This window comes from Panthera leo, chromosome A2, assembly GCF_018350215.1.
Source record: "Panthera leo isolate Ple1 chromosome A2, P.leo_Ple1_pat1.1, whole genome shotgun sequence".
Classification (NCBI taxonomy): Eukaryota; Metazoa; Chordata; class Mammalia; order Carnivora; family Felidae; genus Panthera; species Panthera leo.
The window spans coordinates 48,256,532-48,273,054 of record NC_056680.1 but is presented as its reverse complement, the minus strand read 5'-3'; the positions used below and the strand labels follow the sequence as shown (position 1 = coordinate 48,273,054).

At 35.9% G+C, this 16,523-nt stretch overlaps 1 pseudogene; it reads right to left on the bottom strand.

Moving 5' to 3' along the window:
• Nucleotides 1-237: 237 nt before the first annotated feature.
• The window catches only part of LOC122213132, an 84,883-nt pseudogene continuing 68,597 nt past the window's right edge, over nt 238-16,523 (bottom strand).

Genomic DNA, 16,523 nt, shown 5'->3' with positions numbered 1-16,523 from the left:
TGCTTACTCTATGCCTTAAACTATACTCAAATACCAAGTGTTACCAGCTATAAACCCATTAGAGAAATGGACAATTTGGGTCTGTAACAAAGTGCTGTGTTTTAAAGCACATGTCAGTAATTGTATATGAGAGTATACACTGCTATACACAAATTAAATGATCAAAGTACAACTTTTCAACGTTCAAAACAGAATAAACTTCCCAGCAAAAGCAGTACCTTGCTGACATTCTTAACCTTAGTATTCCTCTTCCTCTTCACTCTCTCTTTCAACAGAATCCACATCAAACTCTTCAGAATCCTTTGTCAATGGCAGCCATGTCTTCACGAGCCTCAAAAAACTCCTTCCTCCATGCTCTCAACCACATACCAATGAGCAAAGGCACATTTAGCATACATCAGGCCAAATCTGTGGTCTAGGTGAGCCCAGGCCTCAGCAATGGCTATGGCTTTGCCCAGCATGCACACAGCTCACTCTCCAGACCTTCAGGTCTCTAAGTACCACAGTGGGAGGCTGTTATTTAATGCTGACTTTGAAGCCAGTGGAGCACAAGCCTACAAACTGGATGGTATGCATGGTCTTGATGGTGACAGTGGCAGCACTGACACCTCTGGGAACCACACTGCCATGGTACAACAGGCAGCAAGCCATGTATTTACCATGGCAAGAGTCAAATTTTGCCATCTGGTTGGCTGAGTCAAAGCATGTACTGGTAGGCTTTTCATGGTACAGAAAACTGTTCACGGTAGGCTTTCTCAGCAGAGATGACAGGAGCATATGTGGCCAGAGGGAATGGATACAGTGATAGGGTACCAGGGTAGTCTGGAATCCTGTCTGATCAGCATTCAGGGCTCCATCAAATCTGAGGGAAGCAGTGATGAAGAACACAATTTGACATATCAACCTAATTCGGTTAGTATAGGTTAGGCATTCAATACTGAGGTTTCTATCACAGATGTCCTAGATGACCTTGTTGTCTACCATGAAGCCACAGAGTGCTTCAGGGTGGTGTGGGTAGTGAGGACAGAGTAATAGGGCTCAACAACAGCTGTGGAAATCTGGGGGTGGGGGAGCGCTGGGTAAATGGAGAACTCCAGCTTGGACTTCTTGCCATAATCAACAAAGAAAAATTCCATCAGCAAGGAGGTGAACCTTGAACCAGCGCCCCCTCTAAAGCTGTGGAAAACCAAGAAGCCCTGAAGACCTGTGCACTGGTCAGCTAGTTTCCAAATTCACACCCAGACAAGGTCAGTGATCTCCTTGCCAATGGTGTAGCACCCTTGGACATAGTTGCCGGCAGCATCTTCTTCACCTGTGATGAGCTGCTCAGGGTGGAAAAGCTGACAGTAAGTGGCAGTGCAAACTTCATCAATAGCTGTGGGTTCCAGGTCTACAAACACTGCACTGAGCACATGATTGCTAGCACCTGTCTCACTGAATAAGGTGTTGAAGGAGTCATCTCCCCCAATGGTCTTGTCACTTGGCAACTGACCCTTGGGCTGGATGCCATCCATGTTCCAGGCAACAGAGCTCCCAGGAGGCGTTGCCAATCTGGTTGCTGCTTTGGAGCTGCCAAGCAGATGGTGGACAGAAAGAGGAGAGGTGGTTGCTTCTTACAGCAAGACTCAGGTGGTCAATAGAAGAGAATCTGCTAAATGATATTTTTAAACTTCTGTTTACAAAAGATGAAAAAATCAATATTCTTACATAACTGTCTAATTTCCGTCCGAACTTTTACCAGTCACGTTGTTTCTTTGTTGTCATTCTATTCACATTATATACTGAAACTGATTCAAAGGGTTATTCTTTACTTAGTTTTAAAGTTAATTGCATTTTTATGCTCACTTCTGGTTTTTTGTTTTCTTTTGTTTATTTTTGCTACATATCTCTATTCAGTTGATGTCCAGCTGAGGTTTAATCCTTTAACAGTCTTTTCAGGGTAGATTTATAGGAAATAAATTCTCATAGTACCTGTAAGTATCTACTCTTGCCTTTCTATTGAAACAATTTGTCTAGATATAACGTTTTTCTCAACTTTATTTCCTGGATGATTGTGCATTTATCCAAACACTGTTTTTTAATGATGTATATTGTTGGGAACTTTAAGGATAGCCTGATATTTTTCCCTTATAAATTATCTGACTTTTGCCAGAATGCTCAAAGAATTATATACTTATCTTTAAAAGTCATAACTTTACTAGGTTGTATTTCAATTTTAAACATACCTTAAACTCGTTTTTCTTTAGTCATCATGTGCTTTCCAATCTTTACTTCTAGACTGTATTCTTAAATGGTATTTTAGAATAGGTTTTCAGTTTCCACCTTGATAGGAGGTTTTTATTCAAGGATACAAAATGTATACTGACACTCCTTTATCTGTTTTTGGTATCCTTTTTTTTTTTTCCTTATTAAATCCATTATCAATTTCTACTCTATGTGTTTACTTTCGTTAGCGTGTCTTGTCTTCTATATTTGTATTGTGTTTTAAAAAGTCCCTGAAGTCTTATTAGTTTGATTTTGTTTTGCTTTCAGATAGTGTCTTAATTTCTGAGATAGTTTTATTTTTCACTTATTTCCTGAGCTCTGCCAACTCAGTTTTCACCTGTTTCTGTTGGGCATAATTATAATTTCTTCCTAGAAATCATCTATGCATCAACTTACTTTTAATCTAGGATTGTTTCTTTAAATTTTTCTGGGTTCATAGCAATAACTTTGGTTGCAATATTTTGCAACTCATGGGATTTTGCCATCCCAATGGCAACATTTTTCTGAAGTATGTTCTCTTTTTGCCTTTTGCTTTTCTATATCCATTCCTCCTTTTCTCTAACCTCCCCCACAACCTACACCTGCTCCTTATAATATCTTTATACAGATATTCCTTTTACAATATTGCTTACTTTTAATTAGATGAGTCTTAGTAGCAACCTGTGCATTTCAGTCATTTGTTACAAAGTATTGCTATTTGGGCCCCTCTGTATCTTCTTAACTTTTGCTGCATTCTGCTCCAAGAGTGACCCTCTCCTGGCACCCCATCAGATCCTTTCTTCCCATGGCACTCCTTCCTAACCATTTATGATTTTTGTGATTTGAAGTGTTCAGGTATCTATTAGTTTGTTTTTTGTTAGTGTCTTTTGTTTTCAGAGTTGTTCCAGATAAAAAAGAATAGAGGTATCCTCATTCTGCCACCCTATACATTATCTTATTGATGTTCTATGTCAAATGCCCAACACATATTACTGAGTACCTTCGCTGCTGATAGCAGAGCAGTAGGAAAAAAACAAAACCAACAAATGAACACAACTGACACATATCCCTTATCCCTGCCCCAATGAACTAAGAATAACTAATTAATACAAATAAATCAATCATTTAATTACATAGTGCCCTCTGCCCTGCATGTATTTCATTTGGCTTGCATAAAATATAATTTCAGTGGAGAAAGATTTGCAAACACACCCATACAATGACTATTCTATCAAAAATACATTAATAACTTTCAAATTAATGTCCTTGAGTCTAATTTCACCCCCCCCCCAATCCATCGTTGAAATAACAGCCAGAAATATATTATCATACAGCTTGTTTATCTGTGTAAAATACATTTAAAATAATTATCAAAACTGTGTTATTTCTTCCTGAGGAAGAATAATAAAATAGAAGTTGAGGAATAAATAATGTTTTTTTTAAAAAGAAATATATTCAAGCATCTTATATTTAAATGGTTGTAATATGTATCTTCTAGTTTTTCTCATACCATGTATTAATGGACTTTATTGATGTGTCACCTGTAAAAGCTCCAGGATACAAAACCCTAGTTTAGATTTCCCTATCATGACTTCAGAAATGTTTGTTTGCCTATTATTTTAATTTTACTGCCAGTTAAAGGGCTGGCTGGAATTCAGATTGTGAGTTGAACTACCTGGCCTCATCTAGAAATTTCCTTGTAGTTCCATGAACTCGGTTTTGCCATTGGCTTTCATGGGGATCAAGCCTGAATCAACCACCTGGGATGCAAGTAAATGTCTCTGGTAATTCAACCTTAGTAATGTCCCTCTGCTTTTCTCCTTTTAAAGAACACTGGAGGTGACTTTTGTTTGTTTGCTTTTATTTTTGAAACTAGTACAGCACTAGTGATTCTTAAAATTCAATTCCTTTTCTAATAAAATTAAAAAAAAGAAAAATGCATGGAAGTTATTTTTGACAGAGAATGAAGCTATTTGGAAGTATGCCCTGGAGAGAAGATGATAGAAAATTTCCCCCACACTAAACCTGAAATTTTTACATAAATTAACTTCAGGCAATTTAATTTTTTTTTCTGTTGACTTGCATTATCATCATGCTAGGCTAACAGGAGGCTAATAATAATGGTGGTGGGGTTTATTTTTTTATTTCATTTAAAATTTTTATTTATGTTATTTCATGTTTTTAAATAAGATTTTACTATTTTCAGTGCTAACACTAATTATCATATTACATGCCATAAAAACATTGTTTCATCCAGTCTCACAATGAAAATAACCTCATTTTAGAGATTAAAAAAAGTCACAGCTTACAGGAAACAAATAACTTATTCAAAGTTGTATAGTTACAGTTAGTAATGGCAGAACCAAAGTCCAAATCCAGGTTTGTCAAATACCCAACCCCACACTCCCAACCTTTACCTTATACCACCTCTGTTCTAGTCCCAGACATTGTCACTCTGGAAACTGGGGAGGCATATGAATGCTTGGGCCCCATTTCTAGCATTTCTGACTTGGCAGGATGGGGAGGGAGCCCATTTGTCTGTGACCTCCACGTAATTCTCTTCTGTATCACTGCTTTAGGAAATATCTTTATTGAACTAAACACTATAATTTAAAAAGTTTCATATTGTTTCTACACATGAGTTCATTTTTCAACTAAGTTTAAAATAGTCTTTAAAATATAAGACAGGACAAATTTTAAAAATCTCAAAAAAAATATTCCCTTTAACCTCACCACTCAAAGACAGCTATTTTTCATATTTTGATATGTTTTCTTCTTTTTAGGTATAAGTATATATTTTTTATTGTTTCTTTCATGCCATCTACAATAATGTTCTAGATAAGACATTTTTGATTTCTGTATTTAATGTTGTAGTATAAGTAGTTGTATGATAACTATGGTCCTTATAAAGCTTGCGTCAGGGTTTTCTAGTTGTTAAGAAAACATGAATCCAATTGGAATTGGTTTTTATAAAAGTGAGAATTTATTGGTTAATGTACTGTACCACAGAAAGAACAGAGTGAAACTGATTCAGTGACAAAACACCATCAGATTTGCTGTCTTTGTTTTTCGTTATTTTCTCTTCCCCCTGAATTTTTCTCACACTGCTTCTTGCTATGTTTTGAATTTGCCTCTCAGACTTCCTATTCCCATGATTTCCATGTGGTCAGAACTACAGGCTCCCATCTTAAGAGCTCAATGCTCAAAACAGAAATTTCCTGTGCTTATTTTGATATGGAAACCTATTTTGGCCTTTGTCTTGGGTCAGGTGTCCATCTCTTACACCAGCTGGCATAATCAGTAAAAGTAAAGTTTTATGATTCATGTAACTTGGTCCCATGCCTACTTTTGAAGCTGGGAGATAATGTTCTACAACATAACCACAAAATGGAGGTCAACTTACTGTTTAACTTTTTCCACATGGAAAATATATATATGTTGCCAGAAATAAAATTGATAAACCAAAGTTTAAGGATTTGATATAGTTTTCTTAATTGCTTACGACAAATACTTTACTAATTTACATTGCTACAATCACTGCTTAAAAGCACCATGTTTACCATATACATGGTAATTACATTAACAGCTTAATGTAAATTATCTGGGTATATGTACTACAAAAATAATTTCTAGTCATTAGGGCAGACAAAATATTTAAAAGACTATGAAGTTTAGTTATTAGATGATTCCCATGTGTATTTTGTTTATGGATTTTTACATACATGATTATTTTTCCTGAAATTTAAAAACTAAAGGTATATGAATTATTCATTAGTGACATTATTTCATCTAGCTTAAGCAAAGTTCAATTGTGTAGTAGAAAATTGTTTCTCAAATTTTAAGTATTTTGTGTTATTTATCTTGTAGTATGTTTTATGTTACAGTATGACTTTGTGTCATATGTGACAATGTATATAACACAGACAAAGATGACCACACAAAAAAGAGATGAGTCTGCTAGAAAAAAAAAGATATAAGAATATAAAGGCACTTGGTAAAATTCAGATAAATTAAAAATATCAACAGATGCTCACACTGTCAAAAACAAACAACAAAAATGTAATTTTTCTGTTCTGCCATAAATTTGTTAGGAGTCTGTGTTACCTAACTTACATATAGTGCTCATAGGAAATTATGTAATATACATATCTAACACGTAGATCAATATCTGTGTATTAATAACCAGTCAAAGTAAGTAGGGCTGTGGGAAATTTGGGGGATATAGGAAAATTCAAGATAGACCTAGTGCAGTAAACAAAAGCAAATTAAAATATATGTGGAAATCGTGGTAGAGGAACAAAAGAACTGACTTCAAAAAAGCTTTCATTCTCCAAATGTTAGCAATGAAAAACATTAAGTATTTAATTATTATAATCAACTGAAAATCAATCAAAGCTGTATAAAGCTTCTATGATAATGCACAAGAGAAAATAGTTTCAAATGTAACTCACACACGAGTTTCCAAGAATTTTCACACACACTTAAATTGCAACTAAATTACATGAGTTCTACACCCAGGTTGTTTTGGTCAAAACTTAAGTTGGCAGTTAAAGATGGCTTAGTTTCAAAATCATAGAATTCAAAATATAAATAAAGAAGTTATAAATGATGAAATAAAAATGTACTGAAATACCACAGCAGTTGGTATTTAAAAAAAATTTTAATGTTTATTTTTCAGAGAGAGAGAGAGAGAGAGAGAGAGAGAGAGAACATGAACGGGGGAGGGGCAGAGAGAGAAGGGAAAAAAAAGAATCTGAAGGAGGCTCCAGGCTCCGAGCTGTCAGCACAGAGCCCAACACAGGCCTCGAACTCACAAACAGTGAGATCATGACCTGATTCGAAATCGGATGGTTAATCAACTGAGCCACTCAGGTACCCCAATAGCATTTGATATTTTAAATAAAAACTCATAGATGTCATTCACAAATAAGTAATCTTAACATGAAGATTAAAAATTGCTGAACAACCATCAATAGAAAAATACACAACAAAACACTAAAATCAACTGGGAAATAGGTTATTTATACAAATGTGTGTACACACATTGCTTCAGGATATTTCTTCAGCACTACTAATTCCTACAAACTTTTTAAAACAGACAGTTATTTAAAGATGGATAAGGGTCATACTGGATTACATCATCCACTGAAAATAGTCAAACTGCCCAAATCCAGTGGGTGCACTGAACCTGACTACGAGGGGTTGGGGGATGAGGAGCTCATACTAAAAGAACTGAAATAATAAATTATATATTAATACTCATCAAAATATTAAAATTATATTTGTAAGATTTAGTGAAAACTAAAAAGACTAAAAATCATAATGTTATGTCTAAAGGTTGTGTACGCTTATAATTTCATGATTCAAGAAACATCTCTCAGCTTATAAAATCTTCTAATCTGGATAAAATTTAAGTAAAGCATCTTATTTGCCAATATAGAACTTCTAAAAAATGGAATATCACTAAAATTAAAAATGAAACAATCCAGAAATCAGGAAAAAGATTTTACAACTTATAAATAAAACTGAAACTTAGAAATTCCTGCCTACAAGGGGCACCTAGGTGGCTCATTATCTTGAGCGTCTGACTCTTGGACTGTTGATTTCAGCTCAAGTCATGATCTCATGGTCTTGAGATAGAGCCCCTGGTCGGGCTCCATGGGCCCAACATGGAGATTTGCTTCTTAAGATTCTCTCTCTGCCCTTCCCTCTGACCCTCCCTTGCTTGTGCATGCTCTTTTTCTGTCTCTCTCTCTCAAAAAACAAAAACAATGACAAAAAAAAATTGTGGCCTACAAATTGTAATTGATAGAAAACTTTAAATTCTAGTGACTTTTACATTGTAACACTGTGGTCCTCTCTGGATTGTTACCACCAAACTCAAAGCATACAATGAATCAGCACCAGGTACCCATATTTATTTTGCCTTCAGTAGGTCAAGGAAAATATTAATTTTTAATACCTTGAATCTCTCTTTTCAATAATGAGGGGGAAAAAAAAGATTGTTCCTGAAGACCATCTGAAAGACTTCCCTTTAAAAAACTAATTTATTAGCCTTGTCAAAAGTAGTTTCAGCTGGAGGGCGCTGAAAAATAAAAGGGGAGAGATGAGCATACATAGCAGGTATAGAAAACATTTTCAAACATTTTTATTACACATCAAAACAAAGAAAAGGGGTAACAGTTGAAAGAAGTTTCAGGGTTTAAGATGGGATTTATTTTTAAATATGAGAGGTAGTTTTGTATGATTCTATGTTGATGGGAGTGAAAAGGGAATAAAGAATGAGAGTCTAAAGCTTTCTGTGAATAAGCACAATGGACTGGAGCAATGTATTAATGTTGGCTGTACTTGGGGACAAAGCAAAATCCATTCATTATAACAGGAGGGGAGACAGGTTCAGGAGCAGATCTGGGAAAGGGATGGCGAGGAAGAAGTGGAGGAAGGGACAAAGAAGATGGAATAAAATGACTATTTTTCTATAAAAATGAGTCAGAGAAGGAGAAAGAAGATACAAAATTGTCCTCTGAGAGAGCAGGAGATCATCAGAAAAATGTTAGCTAAAGACCCAGTTGAGATCTGTGGGTAGAAATGTAAATGGCATCAATCAGCCAAGTCATTCGCTCCCTCAGATGTTTAGCAGCGCAAGCAGAAATCTAGAAGCAGTGAGGGTTGAAATCTTGCTGAGTGAATACAACAGAGAAAGAGGGGTACAAGGGAACTGTGGGTGTGTACAAACAAATGTTTATCTGAAAGACCATGAAATCTGTACTGGAAAGGAAAGGGGCAAGAAAAGTATGAGAAGCAACTGATAAAACCTCTGATGAAACATTTTGCTGGTGGAGCAGGTACCGTAGACAGATTACTGCCCTTAACCAACAACAGCAACAACAAAACAACAACAGAAAAACAAAAAACAAAAAAGAACCAGCAATGGCTTTGAGAGGGTGAGACATGGTCCAGCCATCAGTTGGAGGCAAGTTGGATATTCATCCCACTTCTAGATCCTGTGCTGTGAAACATCAAGGGGGACAAACAGGCTCCACTTAGAGGACTACGGAGAAAGGAGAGAGACCCAGGGACAGCAAATTTCAGTTGGAGTAAATGTGACTGGCAAAACAGGCAAGTTTGTCAATGACAGATAGTGAGTGCCAATGGGCACAGGGGAAGGACCATGGGGCTATAGAGGTGTGGAAGATTGGATCTGAAAAACAGTATTAACAGCTTACAACTTACGAATTTACTCAAGGAAGTTGCATCAGGAATGGTGCATACTTCTCTTACACACATAAATTCCCCTTTATGCAACAAATGCAATGAGGAATAAACCTTTCCAGGCTTCTGGGAGAATTCTGGGTTCACAAACACTGTCACTTTACAGTTTAAATAATGGTAACAAGGAACAGAGAAGAACCTGCCTAGTGGAGCCACCTTAAATGGACTAATGTTGAATGCCATGACCACTTATCTATGAACCCACAGAATGATTTTTAAAAAGTCCCAAATTCCCTCCCAGACACAAATGACTATTATGGTGAGCAAAATATGATTCTACTTAGGCAAAGAGAGATTCAGACCAGAGAGAGAGAGAGAGAGAGAGAGAGAGAGACAGAGACAGAGACAGAGAGAGAGACAGAGTTGGGGGCGGGGGGAGAAAGGATATGTGTGTGTGGTAAAGGAATCTCACAGAGGATGAAACAAGCATTACTTTGAGTAAACAACAAAGGTATAATGTAACAACCTTTTGGTATTCTCTTAGCCTTTGTTTCCTGCCTTTATTTTAAAGTTTTTGTTTAAATTCTAGTTAGTTAACATACAATGTAACACTGGTTTCAGGAGTAGAATTTAGTGATTCATAACTTACATATAACCTGGTGCACCTCCCAACAAGTGCCCTCCTAATATACCATTGCCCATTTAGCCCGTCTCAAACCCACTCCCCTGGGTCAACTGCAGTTTGTTCTCTAGTTAAGAGTCTCTCATGGTTTCCCTCCCTCTCTTTTCCCCCTTCCTCTATGTTCATCTGTTTTGTTTCTTAAATTCCATGTATAAGTGAAATCATATGGTATTTGTCTTTCTCTGGCTGACTTATTTCACTTAGCATAATATATTTTAGCTCCATCCACATCATTGTAAAAGGCAAGATTTCATTCTTTTTGATGGCTGAGCAATATTACATTGTGTGTGTGTGTGTATACATTTACATAAGTATATGGATATATACTTTATCCATTCTTTATCCATTCATCAGTCGATGGACATTTGGGCTCTTTCCATAGTTTGGCTATTGTTGATAATTCTGCTATTAACATCTACATTTTGAATCTGTATTTTTGTATCCTTTGGGTAAATACTGAGTAATACAATTGCTGAGTCATAGGATAGTTCTAGTTTTAGTTTTTCTGAGGAATCTCCATACTGTTTTCCAGAATGGCTACACCAGTTTGCATTCCCACCAAAAGTGCAAGGTATCCCTTTCTCCACATCCTCGCTAACATCTGTTGTTTCTTGTAGTCTCAATTTTAGCCATTCAGACAGATGTGAGGTGGTATCTTATTGTGGTTTTGATCTGTATTTCCCTGATGAGGAGCGATGTTGAGCATCTTTTCAAGTGTCTGTTAGCCATCTGGATGTCTTCTTTGGAAAAATGTCTATCCACAACTTCTGCCCATTTCTGCAATGGATTATTTATTATTTTTTGGGGGGGTTGAATTTTGTAAGTTCTGTATAGATTTTGGATACTAACCCTTTATCAGATATGCCATTTGCAAATATCTTTTCCCATTCCATCTGTTGCCTTTCGGTTTTGTTGATTGTTTCCTTAGTGATGCAGAAGCTTTTTACCTTGGTGAAGTCCTGATAGTTCATTTTTGCTTTTGTTTCCCTTGCCTAAAGAGATGTGCTAGTAAGATGTGCTATAGCCAAGGTCAACAAGGTTACTGCCTGTGCTCTCCTCTAGAATTTTAATGGACTCCTGTCTCACATTTAGGTATGTCATCCATTTTGAATTTACTTTTGTGTATGGTCCAAGAAAGTGGTCCAGTTTGGGGCAACTGGGTGGCTCAGTAGGTTAAGCATCTGACTTTGGCTCAGGTCATGATCTCACAGTTCCGTGAGTTCGAGCCCTGCGTTAGGCTCTGTGCTGACAGCTCAGAGCTTGGAGTCTGCTTCAGATTCTGCGTGCTCCCCTTTCTCTCTGTGCCTCCCCTGCTCACACTCTGTGTGTGTCTCTCTCTCAAAAATAAACACTTAAAAAAAGTGGTTCAGTTTTTCTTTGCATGTCAATGTCCAGTTTTCCCAACACCATTTTTTGAAGAGACTTTTTTTCCATTGGATATTCTTTCCTGCTTTGTTGAAGATTAGTTGACCATATAGTTGTGGGTCCATTTCTGGGTTTTCTATTCTGTTTCACTGATCTAAGTGTCTGTTTTTGTGCCAGTAGCATATTGTCTTGATGCCTACAGCTTTGTAATATAGCTTTAAGTCTGGAACCATGGTGTCTCCAGCTTTATTTTTCTTTTTCAAGATTGCTTTGGCTATTTGGGGTCTTTGTCATTCCAAACAAATTTTAGGATCATTTGCTCTGGCTCTATGAAAAATTCTTTGACAGGGATTGCAATAAAAGTGTAAACTGCTTTGGGTAGTACAAACATTTTAACAATATTTGGTCTTCCAATCCATGAGCATGAAATGTTTTTCCATTTCTTTGTGTCATCTTAATTTCTCTCATCAGTGTTCCATGGTTTTCAGAGTATAAATCTTTTACCTCTTTGGTTAGGTTTATTCCTAGCATCTTATGGTTTTTGGTGTAATTGTAAATGGGATCTATTCCTTGATTTCTCTTTCTGCTGTTTCATTACGGGTGTATAGAAATGCAACAGATTTCTGTATGTTGATTTTGTATCCTGCAAGCTTGCTGAATTCGTGTATCAGTTGTAGCAATTTTTTGGTGTAGTCTTTCAGGTTTTCTACATAGATATCATGTCATCTATGAATAGTTAAAGTTTGACCTTTTCCTTGTTGGTCTGGATGCCTTTTATTTCTCTTTATAGTCTGACTGCTGAGGCTAAGACTTCTGGTACTGTATTAAGTAACAATGGTGGGATCGGACATCCTGGTCTGGTTCCTGACCCTTAGAGGAAAAGCTCTCAGTTTTTCCCCATTGAGGATGATATTAGCTGTGGGTCTTTCACATATAGCCTTATGATGTTGAAGTATGTTCCATCTAGCCCTACTTTGTTGAGGGTTTTTATCAAGAATGTATGCTATAATTTGCCAAATGCTTTTTCTGCATCTATTGACAGGATCATATGGTTCTTATCCTTTCTTTTATTAAAGTGGTATATCACATTGATTGCGAATATCCCCTATAGCCCAGGAATAAAACCCACTTGATAGTGGTGAATAATTCCTTTAAGGCACTGTTGGATTCAATTTGCCAGTATCTTGTTGAGAATTTTTGCACCCATGTTCATCAGGGATATTGGCCTGCATTTTTTTTTTCCAGTGGGGTCTTTGTCTGGTTTTGGAATCAAGGCAATGCTGGCCTCATAGAGGGAGTTTGAACATTTTCCTTTCATTTCTATTTTTGGAACAGTTTGAGAATAGGTATTAACTCTTCTTTAAATGTTTGGTAAAATTCCCCTGGGAAGCCATGTGGCCCTGGACTTTTGTTTGTTGGGAGATTTTTGATTATTGATTCAGGTTTTTTTCTGGTTATGGGTCTGTTAAAATTTTCAATTTCTTCCTGTTTCAGTTTTGGTAGTTTACATGTTTCTAGGAATTAATCTATTTCTTCCAGATAGCCCAGTTTGTTGGCATATAGTTTTTCATAATATTCTCTTATAATTGTTAGTATTTCTGTGGTGTTGGTTGTGATCTCTCTTCTTTCATTCATGATTTTATTTATTTGGGTTCTTTCTCTTTTCTTTTTGATAAGTCTGGCTAGAAGTTTATCGATTTTATTAATTCTTCCTCCTATCCATTGATCTGTTATACTGTTTTGTTTGTTTCCATACCATTTATTTCTGCTCTAATATTTATTAATTCCCTTCTTCTGTTGGCTTTAGGCTTTATTTTCTGTTCCTTTTCTAGCTCCTCTAGGCGTAAGCTTAGGTTGTATATTTGAGACTTTTCTTGCTTCTTGATGTAGGCCTGTATTGCTATATCTTCCCTGTTAGGACTGCTTTTTCTGCATCCCAAATGGCTTGGACTGTTGTGTTTTCATTTTCATTTGCTTCCATATATTTTTTTAATTTCTTCTTTAATTTCCTGGTTAACCCATTCATTCTTCAGATTATGATGAGACCAATGTGCTGCCTACTACACTAAGAAAGCAGGTAACCCATTCATTCTTTAGTAGAACGTTCTTCAACCTCCATGTATTTGTGGTCTTTCCAAATTTCTTCTTGTGGTTGACTTCAAGTTTCATAGCATCGTGCTATGAAAATATGCATGGTATGATCTCAATCCTTTTGTACTTGTCAACGCCCAATTTGTGACCCAGTATGTGATCTATTCTGGAGAAAGTTCCATGTATACTCAAAAATAATACATATTTTAAACGAAGAATTGAGCTCATTCTGAAAGATAAAATCATCCTTGTTTTTTGGAAAGTGTACAGTATGCTTCTAATGCTAAAAAAATTACAGATTCTTTCTGCCAAAATTTATAATAAGTAAATAAAAGTTGCCCCTAATTCTCCAATCTGTCTACCACACTACTATAATTTTAAGGTGAACTCTTTAATCTCTTTTTATATGTATATAAAAATGATGTTTTCGTTGACATCATATCTGTACATAATGTGAATAGTTTTCCATATTTTACTTTGTTGTTTTATTTTTTAACGTCAGTTTGTGCAACTTTTCCCATGTCACTTCTTGTCATCAAACTCATAATTTTTAAGGACTGTGGAGCTTACTATAGAAAATCCATATTTATCAATTTCTTATTAATGGATACTTTGTTTCTCATGTTTTTGCTACTATAAAAAAGACCACAGAAATATACTTAATACATCATTGAATGTCTGATTATTCCCTTGAGTTAAATTCCTAGAAATGAGATTCTGAGGTCATTCTGAACTCAAAAGGTTCATTCTGAACATGACTATATCTCCTCTTGATTTATCTATTTTTAAAGCCTGTCATTGTTTTTAAAGCAGGTGACTCTTAGGGCTCCTGAGACTAGCTAAAAGCAAAACCTTCAGTGGAAATTATTTTCACTAGGACCTTAAAATAGACCTATAAATATATCTATTAAATTTATAAGTAGTCTTATTTCAGCAGCTGCTTAACTTTGGAACAGCCATGATCTGGTTCAGGGTAGTTCAGAGGCCAATGAAAGAGCTGTTAAAAATTAATGCAGATAAAAATAGAATCTCATGGGGTGTGTGGGTGGCTCAGTCTGTCAGGTGTATGACTCTGATTTTGCTTCAGGTCATGATCTCGTGGTTAGTGAGTTCAAGCCCTGCTTCAGTCTCTGCACTGACAGTGTGGAGCCTGCTTGGGATTCTTTCTCTCTCTTTCACTCTCTCAAAAACAGAAAAAAAAAACTTAAAAAAATAGAATCTCTATTGTACATAAGGAACATGACCCCAGATAATACCAAAACATTATGACCTTTGGTACCTACAATTTTTTTTTATAGCAATGGTTTTGCTTTTAGGACACAAATAAGATGTTCCAATTCACTGTTCAAGTAACCATTTACCTGGTGTCACATAAACTGTCCCCAATTTCAAAAGGATATTAATAATAAATTTCAATTTGAGGCAAGTCAAAGGTACATATACATTATGGAGCTAATTTCAAAACAATGACACAAAATTAAAATGAAATAGCTTCTAAAATTTGAGAGCCTTTGGACACAGTAAATCTTAGTTATGGGAGAAAGTGAAACATCTGATGATAAGATCCAGTCTGATAAGATGCAATAAAAACATGAAGCATGATACATAAGGTCAGAAGGATCAATATAAAATGTGAAATGAACACACAAATTGCATAGTCCTAGTCACACAAAGTATTTGGAAGTGACAGGGGAATTAAATACCAAGTAAAGTGGAATATTAAATGAGGTTGAACACACCATACATCATTCCTAAATCTATCTAGGTATTCCTAAAATGTGTGCCACTTTTTCCCTGGAAATAACTAAGATCTAAGCCAAGGTTAAATAAAAACTAAAGTGAGAACATGGATATGATGAAATTTAAATGATGGCATTGTGTATATTTGAGGGGAAAGATGACAAGATGGGGTGACTGGCAGCAGTAAAACAGGGTTAAGAGAACAACAGATATTTATTCTTACAAAACACAGTCTGACTTACTGGCTTACTCTTACACCTAACCTTGAAATTATTATGGCAAAACCCAGAGGAATTCAAATTGCCAAAAAACTACTGACAATGAATCACATAGCAGCATGACATTTGTCCCACAAAGACCTCTGACTTACTCACATAACTCTTTAACAAGCACAAAGGCATTTTTTAAAGTTTTTTTGAAACATACTCCCTTGGTAGTAAAAAGTGCCTTGGAAAGAAGAATACCTTTGCAGTTTGTCATGGCTGGATTTCAGCTCTGTCTTTGCTACTTGCTGGTTGGTAAGCTGGAACAATTTACAGACTCCCCTGTGCCTCAGTTTCCTTATCTGTAAAATGGAGATAAGTCTTCTGAATGTTAACCAAGCTAAAATATAAGCACAATGTCTGTTAACTTCCCCAAACTGTTAATTTCTCTTTTTTCCTGCCATACTTAAACCTCTAGAAGCTGCAAAAATATGAATTGATTTTAATTTAACTGTTGTCTTTAATTTGAGGATAAAATCAGTTTCTGAGATGAAATGTAAAGGGAGGGGGAGGTGATGAGAAACATGGATTAATGGTACAGACTATAGTTTACATGGTGCTTTTCAGGCCCATCTCAAAATCTCATGAACAGTTAGAAAACGTAATATTATACCATCTTCTATACACAAAACCTGAGGCTGTAGGTGACAATGACTTTGAGACTAATGTTCTCCTTCTCATACTAATACTGTCTTACATGCTCTGTTATGAATGAGGGTAATGTTTAAAAATTGTTTAATTTTTCTTACACTTTTTACAGTACCTGGTTTTCATCTTATTGCCAGAATTTCTAGGTATCTATCTGCCTGATAGAATTTACTATAGAAGAAATGCCAAAAGGAGACATTATCGCTGACAGTCAAAATTCAGTAGGACAACAGCCTTGAAAAATATGTTACCGTCCTCATAACAGATCTGCTACATTA